This window comes from Cotesia glomerata, linkage group LG3 (assembly GCF_020080835.1).
Source record: "Cotesia glomerata isolate CgM1 linkage group LG3, MPM_Cglom_v2.3, whole genome shotgun sequence".
In the NCBI taxonomy this organism is placed as follows: Eukaryota; Metazoa; Arthropoda; class Insecta; order Hymenoptera; family Braconidae; genus Cotesia; species Cotesia glomerata.
The window spans coordinates 23,088,499-23,110,502 of NC_058160.1; the positions used below are offsets into that span (position 1 = coordinate 23,088,499).

The 22,004-nt window shown below is 31.1% G+C and overlaps 1 protein-coding gene and 1 long non-coding RNA gene across 3 annotated transcripts in view; one reads left to right on the top strand and one right to left on the bottom strand.

Moving 5' to 3' along the window:
- Window positions 1-22,004, top strand: part of LOC123262176 (protein sax-3-like) — a 288,567-nt gene that overhangs the window by 218,758 nt on the left and 47,805 nt on the right. The window lies entirely within an intron of this gene.
- LOC123262177 lies at window positions 533-21,776 on the bottom strand. The gene is made up of 3 exons (XR_006508876.1): window positions 21,766-21,776; window positions 21,677-21,678; window positions 533-690 (listed from the first exon to the last, which is right to left on the bottom strand). It is a non-coding gene; the product is annotated as an uncharacterized LOC123262177 (long non-coding RNA).

Sequence of the window (22,004 nt, forward strand, 5' to 3'; positions counted from 1 at the left end):
ATAAATTCTGTAATTAGAATGAGTTGAAATATTTGTGACAAATTCTGTGCATGATATCACTCTTAATCAGAACATTTGTTAGTAAAGTTTAAAATAACATTTTTTTTTTCAATTTATTAAGTTATATTTTTTTTTTTTTTTTTGTATAACCGCCCCGACCAGCAAAGCCTCGGCTTCGCCTCGGTTTTGCAAAACTCCTTCCACGGGGTTGCGTACTTTCGGCTGGAGAGCAAGAAAAATAGTATACAACCCATGACCAGAATGTTGGATACCCTGACGTATGTGATATGATGGCCTCGGCTACGCATCGTCCATCATATCCCATACGCCAGGAAATCCAACTTTCTGGCCTTGAGTTGTAATATACTATTACAATCAACTAATTTAATAATTTTTGAAAATTGACCATAGAAAATTTTTTTACAGAAAATTTTTATCGAAATAATAAAAGTAATAAATACATGATTTATCAAAAAAAAAAAATTTCGTTTATTATAAAGTATAATTTATAATATATTAATTCTTCAAAAACATAATTTCAATCATAACAATAATTTTTGGCAATATTCACAAAACTCTGAAAAAATATCAGTACTTTCGATAGGAATAAGGCTTTTTACTGCAGATACCATAACATTTAGATGTTAATCCTTTACAATGTTTGTCACAGCATTCATGGGCATTAGCACACTAAAACATCAAATTAATTTTGTGAACAAAGGAAATTTATCACTCTGATTTAATTATGACTATATATCAATTGTATCAGAAATTAATAACAATATTTATACATACTGCAGCTCCCAAATGCTTGCAAATATCTGCGTTGATGACACTTACTCGCGTGAATACTAACAATATCAGACATGCGACAGCAAAAATCAAACTCTTGACCATTTTGATAGATAAAATTTGTATCTTTTGGAGAAACTAAATTTCTATTTAATAAAATTAAATAGTTTATTAAATTTGTTATTTTATCAAGACTTTATCGAATAGATGAATTTGAGTGCTGAACAAATGAACCCGTCTTTTATATCTCTCGGAATCAGTACACAGTTAGTGCGCAGTAATTCTAAATCATTAATAATAATAACTATACTGTCGTCACTTGCTTCTGATAGGTTGAAATTTTTTTATTAATATTTAGAGACAATGAAAAAAATAGAACAATAGAAAAACATTAAATGACTTTGTCAGGCAGTAAATGCGATCAAAAATTTATTGGTGTTATCATAACAATATCAGATAACCTTCAGCAAAAAGAAAACTCTTGACCATTTTGATAGATAAAATTTTTATACTTTATTAACAATAACTGAATTTTAATCTTAAACAATGTTTCTTTAACTGAGCAGCTTGAATAAGTTAAAGTTTTCGTATCAACTTGTGAATGAAGACTAAATTTATTTTCTTAAAAACAAATAGACCCCCTTGTGTTAAAACGTAGTTATGACTCACCAAAGAGTCATATGCTGATATGTTTCCTATCAATTATTTAGTAGTTGTGTCAACGAATTTCAAAACAACGTAATAATTGAATTATTGATATTTATATTATAAATATAATAAATACATGTTTACTTTTAAAACTTTAAATGATTACGAATTATGACTTATGACACATATTATTTTGAGTCGTAGGATAGAAACCGATAATAGTATATTGTGTGACTAGGGATGATACAAAACGATTTCAGACCGCGTGATGCCAGCCCTCTCTTCGCTCGGGCAGGCATCACGCGTCTGAAATCGTGTTTCATCCCGCGTCACACATTATATTTTTCATATAAGTTGCATTAAAAATACTAGTTTCAATGTCTGGAGCCAACCAGAACTAGATAGTTTCAGACGAATAGCGAAAATACCATTTTATTATAAAACTTATAATAAAATAGTAATTAATGGTTTATTTTTTATCAAACATTATTCGTAAATTGAATAGTTTTTTTTTGTCATTTTTATTTATGCTTAATAACAGAATTATGATATGTCAATACAGTTAACGGTTAGAATGACAATTATAAAGGTATAAAATAAACAAACAATTGATAGGATTGAAAATAAAGCTGCAACTTCATCTCGCGGGCAGAAAATCGTCATTTTCTGTCCGCCGGGAAGAAATAATTGATTCCTACCCGGCACAGTCGCATTTATCTGAAATTGTCTAGTTTCGGTTGGCTCAACAGGCATTGAAACTAGCATTTTCAATGCAGTTTATATGAAAACTATTTATCTTCGGTACTCATTAATAACAGCCGTTATCAATTGTTTTTTACACTCGGCTTATTTTTCAATTAAATTTACCAACAGCAATACTACTGCGCAGTAACGATTTATTAGTACACTAATGCATGATATTTTATCTATAAAATAAATGGTAAAGTTTATTATTTAGTGTTGGAATAGAAACGATACTGACATCCACTCCCACAGAGACATTCACAGTCCATATTGTACATACACAGAAAGAAAAATAGTCTTGAGTCAAATGTAAATTTTCTTAAATCAAGAAAATCTTAAGGAAGACTGAAAATTTCTTGAATAAAGTTAAAATTTCTTGAACGAAGTTAAATTTTTTTAAGCCAAGAAAATTTCTTCTTGCTCCAAAATAACTTCGGTCTTCCTTATAATTTTTTTGGTCCAAGAAATTTTTTTTTTCTGTGTAGTATTGTGGAAGGGGTTTATAACCCTATCGGACCCAAGCTAGAGGACCACTGCTAATACAGTTAGTCCCAAGGATCCCTCCCTAGTAATAACATTGTGACCCATAATTTACATTACTTATTCTCAATCATTTATATTATTCATACTATTGTAAACAACAGTTAATAAACTCTCACTCATTATTAAACCTTATCGCTAAGTCTTCCATTATAAAGCCAATATTTATTAAACTCGATTGAGCTTTAACTTCGCTAAATAAAATAATTTCACTTAAGTTAGTAGTTACCGATCCTGATGGCCCGAGGCCCTCGATCTCAAGCCAGCGAAACAATCAGGGGTTAAAACGGGCCATCAGTGAGATAAAGCAAGACGAATGAAGAAACTCCCGACTGGCATGCAGAATAAACCAAAAGGCTAACTTTGTTTGTATTGTAAGAGTCTTTCTTTCTTTTACGCAGTATTCGATCCTCAATCTTTGCCAGGGTCCACAATTTACAGTCTACAGTCAGCAGCATCAAGGCCCGGTCTATTGTGCTTGGAAACTTTAAAGACATTATACATTATGCTATATTATAAAAAGGGATTGAGTAATAAAGTTATGTTTTTATATTAACAACAAAATAGAGACAGGTAGATGTGATGGTAAATTCTCCGGTAAGATTCATTGAGAGTGGTTAAAATATGTAAATATAAATGGACTTTATATTAAGAAAACGACCACCTTACTGCGTACTGTCGAGTGGCTTTCACAGGCTGATGCCGATTACGGCCGAAGAAAAAAAATAAAAAATAAATAAAAGGGCTGTTGTGTCTGTTAGCCAAAAAAGCTCCCATCCATCGGAAGCGAATTAGCATATATTAGAATTGCATTAATTAGCTTACCGAGATGAGGATGGCCATAGCGATGTCATGGAAATATATGTAAGTATGAGTATATAAGGAGATTGCATAGGAGGAGAGTGTGACCAAACCGTCGAGCGGCAATCCTACGTAGGCGGCTACTTAAACTCGCTTGTAAAGCTTAACCTTCTCCTTATAATCGGGATCGCTGCAGGCTAAAACATCAACATTAGCAATAATTAACGCAAAATGCCTTACACTAAAAATATGTTAGTTTTTAAATAATGTAATATGTATAATGAAAGTGAGTGCTCGCTAGTCGGCTCCAGGGAAAGAACCAACAAAACACCCGACACGCTTTGTAACCAAGCTTTCCGATGGAATTAACCTCCCGAGACACCATTATTATTATGCTATGATAATAATGTCTCGGTGAGGATAAATTAAAAGTCCACCTTCGCTCTCTTATTTTTTTTTTTATTTTTTTTACTCATCCTTACCGTTAGTTTAATTTATGGATATATTGTAATATTACGGTATATTCATCAGTATAATTATAATAACAGATGGAAATAAAAAAATTATTCATCGATTGTGTGTTTTAAAAATTGTAATGTGTAATTTCACAGTCCGTGATACTTTAAGTGATAAAAATTATATTTAAAATTCATTTTGAACAGTCATATATTTTTTTTCTTGAAGTTCATTATAAATAAAAAAATTTTTTCAAAAATATCAATTTTCAGCTAAAAATAATTTTTTTTAAAACATTGAAAAATTGATTTCTTTGAAAATTTTTTTTCTTACACGTAAACATACGCAAAAAAATACTTGAAACCAAAAAGTTTATTTATACACATTTCATTACAGATTTACAGTTTACAAATATTAACTGCTTAAAAAAGATATTTCTAAAAATTTTCATGAATTTTTACTGCAAATCTACCATAAAATAGGAAAATTTCAAAATATTTTAAAGCATCAATTTTTCGAATTTTACACAAAAAAACTAACTGTGAAACTATTTAATTACCAAAAAAATTTATCAATTTTCAAACCTCTAAATTGGAACAAACTAAAAAGTAATCAAAATCTAGCCTTGAGTGAACAAAATCCCCAAACTATTTTCCAACAAGATCGAATGTCTTTTAATTAAATTCTCTATGACTCTATTATCCAACCGTAATTTTTCTGGCCCTTTATGTCGACACTCTATAGTATTCCCATTCTCCACTCATACAGATATACTCATACATACACATACGATAGCATGAAAAATAGAAGGAACAAAGCGATTTGAACAGCCCTTATGGCATATCCCGATGTGTGGGGTAATTGACCAGACGCCGAAGTAAATTCATGGTGTGAGCTACCATCGGCTGCTTGTCGTATTCGTTGATTTAGAGATGAGAGAAACTCACGTCTCCTACATACACCCATACATTCATGCATCCATATGTGAAACACTCGATAGAAATGGAACGCGATATATAGGTGTTTAGTGTAGAGTCCTCTATATCTGCTCTCTGTACTCCATATACTCATCCTTGGTTTATCTCCGTTCAGTTGGTCGCTGGTTGATACGGATGTCATGCTATGCGGTGGACGTCGTGGTGTGATATATGTGTACAAGTGCGTCGGAGGACCACGCCTACTAACACCGCGGTCTAATTGAGTGATCGAGTGCCCTTGCGGCTCTGGCACCCCCGTTACTATTACTGGCCCTATATATGTATCTATCTATGGGGGTGCTGATGCTGATTCTGCTGGTTAGGTGTAGAATGGTTCAACCACTGCCATAAGCATTCTGCTCATGGGAACTAACGATCTATATTTATCAGTACCTTGTTTCTCTGCCTCTAAACTCATTTTTGTGTTTTATATTTTTCGACTTGTTATTTATGTGATTTTTTTTTTTTTGTTGCAGGTATGTAACATTCGAGTCAAGCATTCTCAGCTTTACATTGTAGAATAATATGTCCAAGGCCTCTGGTGGTGAGAATAATTTTTTAATGTATAATATGAATATGAATATGTATATATGATAGGTATGATATAATAGTACAGTAGATTAAGAGACATTGTTGGAGCGAGATGCTTAAGCATAACTGATATGGCGAAAAATAAACAACAAGCAGCGTGTAAGTCGTAAAAATAAAATAAAAACACGGAGTAGACGTTGCCAGTCAGTGCATTATATTAGAGAGGACATTTTCTAGTATTATGAGCTCGTACATTATAACATCCGCGTGTGAGTTACATTGCATCTCGCACGGGGATCCTTTGCCGTACCGGCGAGCCTGCGAACAAACTTGGGTATAAAGGAATGCCTTTACAAACCCAAGGATAAAGAGAGAAGCAAGAGGAAAGTGACAACTGTGTTATATTATGTGCGAGTAAGATCCTACATAAATTTATTTCACTTATTCTGACTATCATACTCTCTTATTTAGTCTAATGTCACGTCAACCTGCGCTCTGACTTTATTTCAACTCTTATTTAGCAATTCACATTCTTTGTCATTATTTATTACTTATTTTTTATTTTTTACTAAAAATTTGCAGTCACTATGTAAATGCTAAAAATAATGCATTATGAATAGAATAACTTTAGCTTGATTTTTTTATATTTTTAATTGCAACACACAGTTTGGGTACTTTTGAAATAAAATTAAAAATAATATTGTTGATATTATCGATTACCAATTATTTAATGGACAAATGTCACGAAAAAAAACTTATAGGACCAACAAAAATATTTGAATCCGCCCCAAAAACTTGACATGAAAAATTGATTATTACCAAGAAAAAATACATAAAATCGTGAAAAGGCACAAATGTAAATTAAAAAACTCATTTTATCATATAAACACACTGAAGATAAAATTTTCTTTATTTTTTCAATCATCTAAATTATTTATTATTTATTAATAATTAGTTGATAAAAAAGAAAATGACTTCTCTAATAGCACGGATACAAACAATTTGATTGAAATTTTATCGTGATAAAGTATAAAAGGTACATAGGTCGCGATTTCTGTTGATCAGATCTGTAATCGATTATTTTCTTCAAATTACCAAGGTATAAGTATTGAATTATATTGAATCATTGAATCATTACACATTGGTAATACAGTATACTGTAATATAACTGTAGTGGTAAACACAAAAAATATAAAAACATAAGAGTGAAATGAGAATTGATTCTAAAGTTGACGAGTCATTGCTCGGAAATCGATAACAAGCCACGTCTCGATTTTAGATCGATTTAAACTGACGTTCGAACGACCCGATCCGCGATCAATGTTTATATTTTTTGCCTCAGGAGAAACAATAAATAGTTTTAAGCTCATTAGATACCTCAGATGAGAAAAATAACCAGTAATAGTAATAGTAACAGAAAGACTAAAAAAAGATAAATAGGGATCCATTGCACTGATGTTCAGACTGAAATGGTAGATGGAAGAAATTGACGTGAGGATCCTAAGAGGAGTTCCAATGAGATTTTATATCATCGAATAAATTGCGCGCATCCTGAGCCGCGAGGTATTAAGTATTGAGCAAAGGAACACGGAGAAAAACTCCCGTCGTTCTTTGTAAGATGTAAGATGCAGAACCGATTACGCGACTCGGTACTCGTCACGGTGATCGGACTCGATCGATATGAGCCAATCCAGATCGATTTCAGCGATCGGAGATACTTTCAATCCGCGGTTCTTAATGTGCTTTTTGTGGCTATGCTTATGCTTCTGGGGATTAAGGTGATCTTGCGATCGAATTGATGATGGCTTCCTAATGCTCTAATCTTCAATCTGCTCTGAGACTTAATGATTTTCCTTTCTCTTTTTTTTTTTTTGATCAACATATTTTTTAAAATCTTTTGTCTCAAAAAATATCACTAATTTATAGAGAAAAAAATTCAAAATTGTAAAAATGAAATTTCAAAAAATTTTTTTCCACATTATTAGAAAAAAAATGACAAGGGTAGCACTTTTTAATCTTGTGCCGTAGTCCGAAAAAATTTTTTAAGTCACTATTTAGTAAAAAAAAAAAAAAGAAATATTTTCGTACCTTCCAAAATTCAAAAATTATTCAATTAATTATAAAAACACTTTTTGAAAATGACTAATTTTGCATCTTCTAAAAAAACAGAATTTCGTCCCTTAAATTGTGTCAATTCAAGTGAAACATTCCGCCAAAATTAGTGCCAACAAAAATTCTGAATAAAAAAAGTACATAAACATTTACAACACCCAGTCAGTTGTAATTTATCCAGTGTATCGGACGAGTAATGTACAACGGAGAGGAGTCACCGGACTCAGTAGAAACAATGCAATTTAAATGTTAAACGGATAGTATAGGACTGGTATCCCTCTTGATATCCCTCGCCTCTCTTTCTGCACTGCGTTTTAACTACTCTCCTCAGCATATAAAAGTACAGTACAGGAATACACATACATCCTACACTAGACTAGATACGTTACAACTTCTATTCTCTCATTTCACTCTTTGCCCTCTGTAGTAGAGACCACCCCAGCTTTGTATCTGTTACAGTATCCGATCTAGTCGAGTAGTATAGTTACGATATAATGCGAGCTTTTTCCCGTTTCACTCCATAGCAGGGTCTAGGGGGCAGTACAGCGACATGGACAGTTTAAATCGAGCGCTCGTTTATTCTGTCTGTCGGGATGAAAACGTGATGGATATCCACCAAAAAATAAATGATGTATGAAATAACACATGCGACTCCTCTACTCTTCACTCCTCGCTACTCGATCCTCATGAACGAGTTATGGGGTAGGTCTACCTATCTCCTAGCGGCGGATATTGGTACTGGCTCTGCTCTTGTTACATGTATGCACTGTACTGTACTGCTCTGCACTGTACTGCTATTAGATTGTATTGTATCGCATAGCATTGTGCGACTGATGATGTCGAGGATAAAAGTTGTATCAGCCGACGGCAACAAGATGTAAGCAATCTCTAAAAACGTCGACTTTTCCATCCACTAGTGTTGCTGTGGTGGAATGCCTGCGTGTAGTTTTTACAATGATTGCTGAAATAGCCAGCGGCGTCTTTTTCAATCTACTTTTTAAGCCATTGTTTTACGACAATACCAAGTATACGTCTTTAAATAAAAACAGAGATAAAGGACCTTTGTGTAATAATTTTATTTGGTTGATAATAAAGTGTATAGAGATGGAGAGTGAGAGTGAGAGAATAAAAAATGAAATAAAATGATGTGTTTGTTGTAGTTGAAAAAATATTTTTAAATCGAAATATTTAACGCCTCTAGCTTTCTACAATAAAAATTATTTCGAATATGTGAAAAAAAATTTAAAGAATAATATATAAAAAAAAAAAATTATAAAAATGGAATAAAAATTTCTGCAATGATTTAAAGTTATCAAAAAAAGAAACATTAATAACAACGAAATTTTAATTACCAATGATTAACATTGTCTGAAAATAAATTTCCATATGCAAAATAACAAGTACCTCCTATCTCTTGTTCCCAGCGAATTAACGTCCCTGTTCTCAATGGCGTCCGGTTGTTTAATTCAACGTTTCGCGAGTAGAGTGTATAAAGAGCGAGCACGGCGGATGTCGAGAGAGCTGAGTACTGCGGTGTATATCGCACAGTATTTATATCAAACATCCAGTACAGTAATGGGGTATAGGGTATAGGGTATAGGACGAGACGGTGGGAGCTTGGTTAAAACACAGAGGAAAGGTTACTTCGAATTCGGTTCGGTATTTGATTGGATAATGTCCAGCAAATTAAACCAATCGTGGGATTAATTGTCTCTGCTTCATGTCTATCTTTTTTACTCTCAACCCTCTGCAGTCGCTGTTCTGATCTAGTCTACCGTTTTCCGCTTGCTCGACAAATTGTTCACGTTAATTGAGAATGTACTAAATAAAACAAAATGTACCCATGATCAAAATACAAGTAGTATAACTAGAGTACTGGCCTACAATTTACTGTAAAACTAATTCTGATTTGTTATACAATTAAAATCAATTTGAAAAAAAAGACTTTTATATAAAATTAAATTTCTTAAAAAAATTTACAGTCTCATAATTTTTGTATTTCACTCATTATTTATAGTTAAAATTTTTGATTAACTTTTCACAATCATTCTGTAAATTTTCACATTAACAATTTCAGATCGTGTGACGTAATAAATGTTTATAAATGCATTTATAAATAATCGTTATGTCATTGCATTGGAATTGTAATAAAAAAATATAAATTCACATTAATAAAACATAAATAAAACATATATACGAGAAAGATTTGAAAAATATGCAATTTGATTGTTTCATTGAAATGATTTATGTGAGCCGTAGCAGCGGGAATTTAAATATACGGAAACATGTCAAAAATAAAAACAAAAACTGGTAACATATAAATGTATGAATCTACGATATGAGTATCGTATGAGAGCGAGGAGAGTAGACTAGAGTAGAGTAGAGTGCAAAGCATGTAGTAATATAAAGCTTGCCAGGAAGCCGAGAAGGAGAGTAAGATCGAAGGCTGCGATTTGGCGGCCGCTGAAAACGGTTTTGCGAGATGTTACCAATCGTTCACACTGTTACTAGCATTTGCGGTGGTCGTTGATAAACAAGCATATATATATATATATATAGTAGTATAGTGCTCCCATACTATCCCGAGAGACCGCGGGCCGAATAATTCGCGATCATGCCGCAAGATAAACCCATGCTTCTCATAGTTCTCGCGTGACACTGAGATAAGACCTATAGCGCAGTTCTAAACGAGGTGTTGAAATAAAACACACACATGCAATTGCAGACATTTTTTAGCGCTCTTCCGCATTCATTCCCATCGCTTATCAAAAGCTCCTCTCTCCCTTGCTCTCCTCTGTCTACTGTCTACTGTCTGCTTCCTATCCGTCCACTGTGATACATAAAACTCAATATTGTAAAATTAGTTGTCAACAATTGTTTGCCGATAACAACCGCACCATCGATTCCAATCTCTCTATTTTATTTTATGATTTATTTAAAATTTTCGTAGTAAATAACTCTTGACAAATAACCTATTTTTTAAAACAAACATCAATGTGTATTCGTTCATTTCACTGACATGTCAATGATCTATGATTAATTATTACTGGTTAAATTACTATTATTATTATTATTATTATTATTATTATTTATTTTTAGTGTGTATGTAATCGAACGTACTATGAATAATTTCCAAATTTTTATTAAAATTCGGATTTTCATAAATACTCAAATATGTATTAACAAAAATTTTAATTTTCAAAATTTTTTATCAAAAATTAGACCAAAAAAAATTGATAAAAATTTCTTTGTTAAAAACAAAATTGTCTACTATAAATGTCTATTATCTTTTTTTTAATATTTTCCAAAGAATCAAGACTTTAAAAAGTTTGGAAAATCCAAAAATGCTCGTCTCATAAAACTCATTTAATTTGTAAGAAAGAAACAAGTCATTTTACTCAATATCAAAATAAAAGCACATATAATAAATATTTTTATTGTATGAGAATTCAACAAAATTGTGATTTAATATTAGATTCAAATATTTAGCGGCATTTTCATCTCAAATACGAAAAATGCGGTAAAATAAAGAAATTTTTTTTCAAACAGTATTTTTTTTTATATTTAACTAAATAAATGTTTTTTTAAAATGTCTAATGTGCAATACTGGCAATAAACATATATATATGGATATAATAGACATGCATTATGAGCTGTGCAATTTTCTCAAATAATTTATCTGACTAATAAATTAACATTCCACTTTCTCTACACATAAAATAAACTTCTGAAAAACATATAAACAACGATTTATCGCATTTCGATCAAATAATCACTGAAGCTTTGTATTGTATCAGAAAATTCTAAACTTTTTTATGATAATATTCGCACATAATATTATAACAAATTCCCATTAAATAAATTTTGCTTTCCATAATATAATAGAATCTCTAGTGATTCTTACAAACAAAGTAGTTATCACGAACAAATCGTTAGTTCGTGCAAAGGTTTTACGATATACATATTTATATAAACATCATATACAGGTACAAAATCTCTTATAAATAGTATAAGTAGCGACATGTAGAATAGGAATGCGAAGGTGGTCTTAGTGCAGGGCGTGAATGAGTGGTGATAAACCTAACAGTAGCAGCCACCGTAGAATCACATATTTGTGGTCTTATTTCTATCCATTCTATCTTCGACTTTATTGCATTCACACGTGCCTATTGCCTACATGTCTAGACTCCAGTTAAGTCTCATACGCGAGTAGAAAGACTAAGAAACAAAAAGAAGATAAGATTCGTGCAAGATCGTCTTTTAGGCGAGTTATCCTGTACTGTCAACTCATATGGAGTCTGGAGTCTAGTATCTAACCCGCCAGTACTCACTGCAATGGAGAGACAAGTGAGAAGTACCTCACAAAGTGTCAAGTACTTTTAGCATTATATACCATCCACCAAGCTCGTTTGTTTCACCTTCGCCATTCCCACAAGGCGTTATCGTGTAATATATCCTCGACACTTTGCATCACCATCCACCATCCACCTGCAAATACTCAGTAAAGTAATGTCAAGAGAAAAAATACGCACTTGGTGAAAAATGTTTAAAGGGTTATACACACTTGAAATTTTTTTTTTAAATCTATTTTTGTGTTGTTTTATGTTTGTTATGTACATACACGCAAGGAAATATTTATTTTTCCTTAAATCATAAATTTCTTAAATACTTGTTACTTTTTTTGTACATTTTTTTATATTCATTTTGAAATTCCCTTGAATAATTTCATAAATTTTTAGAATGATGTAAAAAATATGCTTAGCTTAAAAAAATTTGTTTTTAATTTACAAAAATAATGTAAATCGAAAGAATACTTCTCTGGAAAAATTTTAGAAGTAGTAAAAAATCCAATTTTTGAAAAATCTATAGCTAATTGAAGAAAAAAAACATTTTTTTGGAAAATTCATATTTTTTTTTTTTTTTGTTAAAAAAATTTGCAATTTTTCTGAACAAAATTCTTAAAGTAGTACGAGTACCAAGGCAACTTTTGATAAAAGGTTTGATTTTTTTTTTTAATATGAAGTTTAAATATGTCTAAATAAATTCCAAAAATTTGAAGGAGATTTCCCGATTATTTAAATAAATAATTATTTATTTAAATATATAATTATTTAAAGTTAATTATAATTAACTTTGAAGCAATTTAACATTGGTCTTATGGGGGAACCTCCAACCATTGATACATTTCTGTATTTTTCTCGTAAAACTGTCGGTGAGTATTTTTAAAAAACTTATGGATGAAAGTAAATATATTAGTGATAAATTTAATTTAAAAAAATTTACACTTGTCCGACTAATTAAAGTGTATTAATTAAAAGAAAAATAAATTTCGCCATTAGCTAATGTTAAATGTATATCTATATATTGAGAAACATCATATGGTTACTGCTCTCCCCTCACCGTGCTAAAGTCGTTACCTATCCCCACCCTGCCCAGCGCTCGTACTACCTTAATTGGGCAGAAAATAAGGAAAGATTTTCAGTGAAATCAAAACAATAAAAAACTTTTTTCATCTTTCTAAGTGTGTATAGAACCCCTCAAAAATTCCAAAAGTATTTCGTACATTTTTATTCCTATACTTAACTATAATTTAAAAATAACGATTATTCTCTTCCGCAATTAAAAAAAAAAACAACATTTATTTTTATAAAAACATAAAAAAGCATAGTTTGGATATGACCCGTGTACATATATCACGAGTGCAAAACGTGTTATTAGATCGAGCCGGCCCACGCGATGGGCAAGGATCCCAGAGTATCATCCTGAGAGCTCTTAAACGTTCATAATTATCGCCTATACATCCCACCCTTTTCCCCTTACTCTGCACTATCTACATATTAATATATTATTCCGCTTTTTACACCACCAGCGTCGTGTGTAATACCCTCAACGTCGTACGTCGTGCAATTATTTACTCTATACTATATACCTGGCACACACCTATAGACATTATATCCATCGTCTACCGTCCATCGTCCATCGTATCGAGCTTATCCCACGGTTAATTTAACTGAACAATTTATTCATCGTCTTTATGAATAACATTATGAATTATGATTAATTATTATATTATGGATAGCAAATAACATTCGTGAATTTACTCAATCACTATCGCAGGGAATAATTAATACCGATAAGTTATCCATCATCCTCATCCTCCTTCCGATAAATATTAATATATTTATATTAATTCCTGTAATATGAACGTGCTCATGGAAATCCAGATATAGATGTAGATGCAGAATAAATAAAACGGAGCTTGCAATTACTCCCCAATAACTTTCTGGCTAAGATTTATCGATCCACTGAGACAAATTGATCGGAATTTTTAAAAGCTTTTTTTATATTTTTATTTGTATTTTAATTTCTTAAAGAAAAAAAAGAAATTTTTTTACGCATCGTAGGTGCTTATGTGTGTTGAATGTGTGTGAATATGTGGAAGTGTGCGACGCGACGCATGTTAAAAGGATATCCATGTATCGCGAGATAGTCCCAAGGCAGCAGACGTAAAAAAAGTTTAAATTTCAAAGTATCACTTGGAAAATTTGATGTTAAAAAAATTCTACCAAGATAAATGATGAACAAGGTGAGGCTTCGATGGTAGAAAAGAGTTTTAGAGAGTTATAAAAGTAAATGTTTCAAGAAAAAAAAATTGTTTAAAAATTTTAATTTTAATTGAAATTATTTACGTGAAAAAAAATTTTAATTTATTTTTACGCATAAAAGATTCAGTTAAAATTCTTTTTTTTTTGCCCATTAACACTCGGGATTAGCCAAACATTTTCCTCTCGCATTTGATGCAATCTTTATCGCCCCCAAACTCTTTTACTTGCCAACGAGCAAAAAGTGAGTTGATTTTAGATTGCAGCCAATTGAATATAACCCCTAGTGGAAAAGATAACGAGTTTCGTTATGTTGCATAACACGTCACCGCAAACTTCTTAAGAAATATTTATTAAAATAGTTCAATTAGTTCGCGCTCGGGATGAGAACGAGCGGTGTAACTTTTAACGGCGACTTTTTATCTCCCTTTCAAGAATCTGGTCCGTATCATCGGAAGCTTTGAAATCTGAGTTACATTTATATTTTTGGCAATGTCAAGATATCTCGTGACAAAGAGATACGCGTCTACTATTACACATGTACTTGTCACATTTATATTTGCAGTCTGCATAATAATAAGTATAATAAAGCACCAGTTAGTCAGCAGAATAAATAAAAGGGAGAATGAATAAAGTTTAAACATCTAACCATGTGGTGAAGCTCCGAATCTGCGAAGAAAGCCGAGATTTGGTCCCATGAGGGAGAACCTCGTCTTTTAGTCAACGAAATGTCATTTTAACTATATTATACTACTTGTCTGTTATGGATTGTATGCGTGGAGTTTAAAGCGTCGGAAGAAACTAAGATCGAAAAGTTTGCCAGAAGTCACTCATGCAGAAAGAACTTTTCTTTAAAATTTACTGTTAAATTCATGAGAAGCATTATCGGACTGTATTATAATTGTAAAAAGCTAAGGTAGTGCTTTACCATTTATTAGTTAATTTTACTGCACACGCCAATAGAATTATTATTGGATGTATTGTTATATTTTAGAAAAACTAGATTTTAATGGAATAAGAGTGAATATTCAGTTGATTTTTTTAATTTAATTTTTTTAAGGTTATTTCACTTTACAAAATATTTAAAATTATAGCTAATAGTATAACAAAAAATTACGAGTGTCATTAAAATACATTCCTACAATTAATATTTAATTAATTTTATAAAATTTTATTAAAATGATAATCTTGATAAAAGTTTTTTAGAATAAACTGTAATTTAGCAAGAACTGATCACTGACATGTGTAATTTTTTATACAGCTGATAACTTGAAAGCGATTGCAGCGCCGTCTTAAAGTCGATGAATAATACCGTTACTTAAATTCATTTTTACTAAAGACTCCGGTAAATTTTTTAGTCATTTCAGTAAAAATATTAAAGTTTACTGTGTAGTTCTTAATAAAAAAATAATAAAAAATAATTATTCATTTTATAAAATTTAACTACAGTAACAATTAATGGTAATTAATATATAATTTTACATTGTATTGCAATAATTATCAAAAGAATTGAAATTAGATTAGAAATCTCGAAAAGTCCCACGATTATTGTGATTCTTACGGTAATTTTTAAAGAAAATTTTTTTCCGTAAAAAAAAAAGTATAAAAATAAAGAAAATAAAAAAGGATAAAAAAATAAAATTGATTTTAAGTATACACACAAGAAATACATAACAAGAAGCTCGAGTACTGACTGTTTACAGTCTGTTCGAATACTGTACACGAATGACGATGTACTTGGTATCGCGACAACGTATTCGTGATAACGGACTAAAAAATAATTCCCCCGGCAACATAACAGAGATCGATCGTCGAGGCTTATCTCGTATATCCCGTGAGTGAATTTATTTATATTTATATTTATATTTATATTTATACTAAGCAATCCCGATTTACAATCGAACATCGAACATCGAGAATTGAGGATTGAGGATAATTGAACCCGCGAGTCGGCCCGACTGAAAAATATAAAATATTTAAGCGAACCCGGATGCAAATACAAAAAGAGAGAGAGAGAGAGAGGGGGGAGAACCGATTGCGATATCCACCGATCAGAGCATCCACCGCCGGATCTGCAAAGCCTCAAGTTCTTAAGATAAGAGGATTGCTACTCTATACTATGGCATACTACTCCTACAGGATATCTCCGTTACGTGTTTGTGTTTATATATCTGTATCTGTGTATTATATCGGATTGTAGAATAAATAACTCAGAGCCTTTTATTTTATTTAATTATTTTCAAAGCATACTTAGTACTAGCTAGTAATGACCTGTGTACATATCACTGTTGCTATTACGCAAATGTATACACAGTGGATAAAAAAATGAGCTGATATTATCCCATGATCTCTGTCTTCAATAAAAACACCGGTTTAAATAATTCTACAAGTAATCGTTTACTGTGGACTGTAGTGCAGTGTAGGGGTTTAGTATTATATAGCGTAGTAGTGTTTTAAGTATCCGCAGAAGAGACCACGGCTGTATACGGATCGTGGCTTCCATGGCGATCGTATGCAAATATTTTGTATAAACAGTCTCTGGCACTTTGTTCATTTTGTTTGTCGTACATAATAAATGCGTGTGTGCTTTATACCAGCTGTATGTACGCACAAAACTCTTCGGTGTAATGACAAGTCTTAAATTCTTTTAATACTTATTATTCTCGACTCCTCTTTCTCTTATATTAACATTACACGGAGAAATCTCATTAAATTCTTTCTACTTTTTATTGAAATTTATTTTAGTCTAGAGAAATTTTAATAAATAAATTATATTTGCTTATTAATTGACAGGAAACTTTTATAATTTTTCACAGACTTTTACTTGATTCACCTGTAAGTATTTATAAAATTAAAATTTTCAACGTAATTTTTACCGGCTTCAGAACGGTTGATTGATTCGAAAATTTTTATACCTATCAAAGATTAATGATAATATAATAATTTTATTACTTTATCTCAATTTCCGGATTATAATTATCAGAGTAAACATATATTACTATTTTTTTTCTTAATTAAATCTATACATTTCCATAAAATTACAGTAAATATTGCTCTTATTTAAAGTAAGTAAAATATTACAATGTTACAACGCTTCTGGTGTTTAATTAGACTTAAAAATTTTGAAAAAAAATTATAGTTTGCAAAACTAAAAAAAAAAAAGCAGCAAACCAAACTAAAAAGTAGAAAACAATTTTAAAGTAGAAAATAATTTTAAATAAGTTTAAAATAAAATTAGCAAAAAATTTATTTTATTATTAATTTTATGAATATTTACGGATAAAATATTCACAACAACTGATATCAAGCTACAAAATTAATTATTTTGTTTATTAAAAATTATGTTGTACTTTTTACTTAACCATTTTACTTAACCTTTTTACTTAAGTTAACCAATAAACCGTCTTTTTTAATTTTAAAAACTATAATTTATTACAAGTTATTTCTACCATAAAACGCCGTATAATTATTTTCGAGTAAACGATTCAATTACCTAATGTATAAACTAAAGTAGAAGTAAAGGGAACTGTAAACTTTTTGCAGGTATCTTGAGTAAAAGAGGAAGGGTAGAGCGGCGTTCTCTTTTTCTTCGGCTAGGAGCTAGAGCTCGACTATTCGAATTTTATGCAAAAAGTATGTAGCTTAGTTTTTTGCCGAAAGACCGGGGAATTAATAAGAACCTCGTAATACCCTTTAACGCTCGGTTTATCGCCCTGAGGATGGAAAATGAGCCAACAATGCCTGGTTACCCGTGCTAGTGCCGGCGAGTATAGTATGCAGCTTTGGGAATTAAAAAAAATACAAAAATATCACACCATCGTCTGGCGGAAAGAGAACGCCCCTTTGAAAACTAAACTCATAAAACTCGATGAGACTTATTCACCATCGTGTATAGTATTCTCCTTCATCGGCGGATCTCTTGCTTATTTTGTTTCTCCTCTTTCTCTTTATCTTTCTCTTTATTCTTACTTTTCTTATCTGCGAAGCTCTAAACTATCACTATAGCTTGTTCGTTTTACATGAGCCGCGGTCATTTTTTCAGTGTCAAACTTTTATGAGTATCCCCGGGGGACCAGAGGCCCTGAATAAACGCAGCAGCCAACTCGTAGATCATCATCCGAGTAAAGATCCCGATCTTACCAGATAAAGACTTGTCTCTTTATTTTAAAATATATAGATGTGCTGCAAGGCAGCTATATCGCGGTGTCATGCTCATACTCAGACTTGAAATATTTATTACAATTGCATCATCGAAATCTCGATTTTAGAAACTTGATATGCTCACATATGGCCTGATAGGTCATATATGACCATTTATAATTTTTCGATCAAAATTAGTATTGAAAATCTCCAACAGGTGGCGCATGATAGCTGAATCTTTTCTCTACAAGAGAGTTCGACCTAAGGACTTAAGTTATAACATAAAAATATTTTTTTTAACTCTCTTAAGAGGCTTAACAATCATAACTTTAATAGTTTCTTCAAAGTCTAAACCAATTTTTGATAATTCGAAATTTTAATTATGTACACATTTCTAGAAAAAAATAAAAAATTAAAGTAAATTATTTTTATGCTCTCATACATAGCCCGTTCGAATTTTCAGAATTAATTTTTACGTTTTAAACTGCCTATAAAAAATTGAGCTTTTATTTTAAAGCTACCACAGTACTCGCACACCTTAATAATTAAAAATAAATTGTAGAAATTATTAATATGCAATTAATAAGCTTCAGCTCAGTAGTCAAGCCCAGTAAACTTGAAACATCATGATACGAGAACTCTGTAATTTTAAAATCCTAGATACGACATTTGGTGTCGTAGTCGCCGCCACGCGGTCAGTGATAAATCATGAACTTGCGGTTTTCCCCCAACAAGAACTTATCATCCTTCTCTCTCTTTGAGTCTCTATTTCTCTTTCATGTCCGCAAGTGTTTACCTGGTTACAGAGACTCCTGGAAACTCTGTTTGTCAGCAAACTTACTCCAAAATAAACACAAACTAATATTTTACCTTTATTAAAATAAAACAAAACTTCAGTTTTTAGTGAATTTATTTACCATTCGTATGTATATCGCATGAAAACTAACAACTTATGCGCGTTTAATTTATTTATGCGAATGCCGGATGCTAATCGAGTGAATGCATTTCTGAGTTGCGTGCAATAATCTTGCTAGCGATATAATAATTTGTCGATTAATGAAAACTTGAGAGCTTTAGAATTAACGTGGTTAATAATAACGAGATGTTATTAATACATTGGTTATTAGTTATAAGTTAGTAGTTATTAGACAGAAAAAAGGTTAAGGCGCCTGTTACATCGAAGGAAACAGCATTGACAGGATATTGACAATCGATTTAGCACCACACGCAATACCAGGTAGGAGCGGTATGTCTGTAGTCTGTAGTGACTTTTGTCAGTCACGCTTATTAATTTATGTACCGACTAACCTGTCATTACTCATTGCGAAATTAGTTCGACTGTAGTTAATCGATTTTAATTTTTAATTCACCGATCATTCGTGTAAATATAGGCTTTTATGTCGGCAATAAATGTTAGTTATGCTCTACATTTATTATTCATTTTATATCCATTTTTTTATCATTCATGTTATTATTGTAATCTATATCATAATTTTGAAATGCTGAAAGAAAATTTTTCATTAAATAAAAATTGAATTTTTTTTTTAATGCAAACTGCAACTTTTAAATATTATGATTGCATTTTTTTTACAGAAAATTGATATTCTTTTCTACGATAATTGAAACAAAATAATTGTTTTGTTGAAAAAAAAAAATTATAATGGACGTAATAATTTGAAAGCTGCATAATAAACAGAAGGATTAATTTCAAAATACCGATTGTGTTTATTTAAAATTTATATGTAAATATATAAATATAAATGTGTATAGGTACATGTTACATATGAACGTTAAAAATGAAAAATAAATAGAATAAATGAATTGGAAAATGAAACGACAGTATATTGAACTACACAAAGTACGGAGTATTGGAAATAGTATAAATTCCACGTTTATATAATAGGATGAAATATATATCCATGATGGTATTTATTATTGATATTTTGGTGCATCGATGCATCGGAAAATTTAATGTCTTTATAATAATCCAAGCATAATAATCCAATAACGCGGTAAATGCGAAAAAATATAGTTATTGTCATTTTATTTCTATATCAAATACGTTTTTAGTATTTGTCATTTTTATTATTTCAATTTATTTTAAATGTATTTTATTTTTGTTCGAATATAACGTCCAAAAATATAAAACCTCACGATGTAAAATATCGAGTGACAATGTTAAATAATAATCTTATTAAATTTTAAATAATCTGATTAAATATTTATCAAAAAACTATAAATATAGTTTCTTTTTTAAAGATAAATCTGTATATCACTTTTTTAAAACTTCAAAATTCTGTTGTCACTTTAATAATTAAATTATTGTTATCGTCGAGTAAATTTTCAGTTTAAAAAATAATTCACAGTTGCTAAATTCATGTCAATATCCAGAAGGAATTTAAAAAGTGAATTTATTTAAGCAATAAATCATTGAAATGTATCATGCAATTCGCTACGTTTTTCTCGCGTGTCAATAATCCTCGAGACATCTGTACAAGATAGATATATTGAAATTTGGTAGTGAATTTCAAAATCGTGTATTGGTAAGTCACTATTCAGAATGAAAAATGACAAATATGAATAAGTAGATAAGTATTGACAAGTTTGCTTACAGTAAAATAAAAAATGAAAATAAAAAAAATTTCGATAAATATTATTCCATTGGAGTAGATAAAACTATTGAAAGAAAACAATGTGTCATGTCTCACGTCAGTTCGTCCGATAGTCTTGTATCGCCAGCAAAAAAATCCTTACTCTGCAGTACCGATATTTAATAAAAAAAAAAAACATAACCAATAGGACACAGTAGAGTAGCAAGTACAGCCAAGATATAGACCAACCTCATAAAGTCGGACGGATTGACTTGCAAATCGCGACACATTGAAGCTAAAAAAAACTTAAAAATAGTAGTAACAATAATAAAACGAGACAATGCAGCATCCGACGATAAATAAAGTGCGTTGACTCGTGTTTCGAATAATCGAGTGGAATATTCAACGAAAATTTCCAATATAATACTTGAAAAATGCATGAGCTCGAAATTAAGTCGCTAAGAAGTTCCGTCTACCGAATAAACTAGGAGCGCCACTACTCGTTGGAAAGTCTTGCCCTCAAAGCCGCCATTTTTTTGAGCAATTTTTTTTTATTTTTCTCTCTCTCTCTATCTGAAGCTGACTCTTCTTCTCTGCACACCACTCAGCTTTTGTTAATTTTTTCAGCACAAAAGAATAGAGTAAACGAAAAGCTGTAATTGTCTCTCGGTCTTCGAGACAATTAGACATTTCATTTCATTTATATTTTTTTACTAGTGCTCCGGACAAAAGGAAAATATACTGCTGGTTAATAACGCAATTTGTATTCGCCAATTAGTAGATTTGAAACTTAAGAAGCCGGTACTGTACAGTATTGAAACATTTAAAAACCGTGTCCTAAAGAAATTAGCCGCCGGCTCAGTACAATTTGTAATGGGGAGATGTTACGAGGAGAAAAAAAAACAACTAACCAGAGCCTTTAGCCCTTGTTTCGATTCAGAGTAGTGTTTCTCCATTAAGCTAGATGCCAAAAACACAAGTTTCTGTCTTGTCTTCTTGCTAAAGAAATGAATTGAAAACAAACTTTACAAAAATTAGCCTTCAAATTCATTTGAATTTTTTAATAGAAT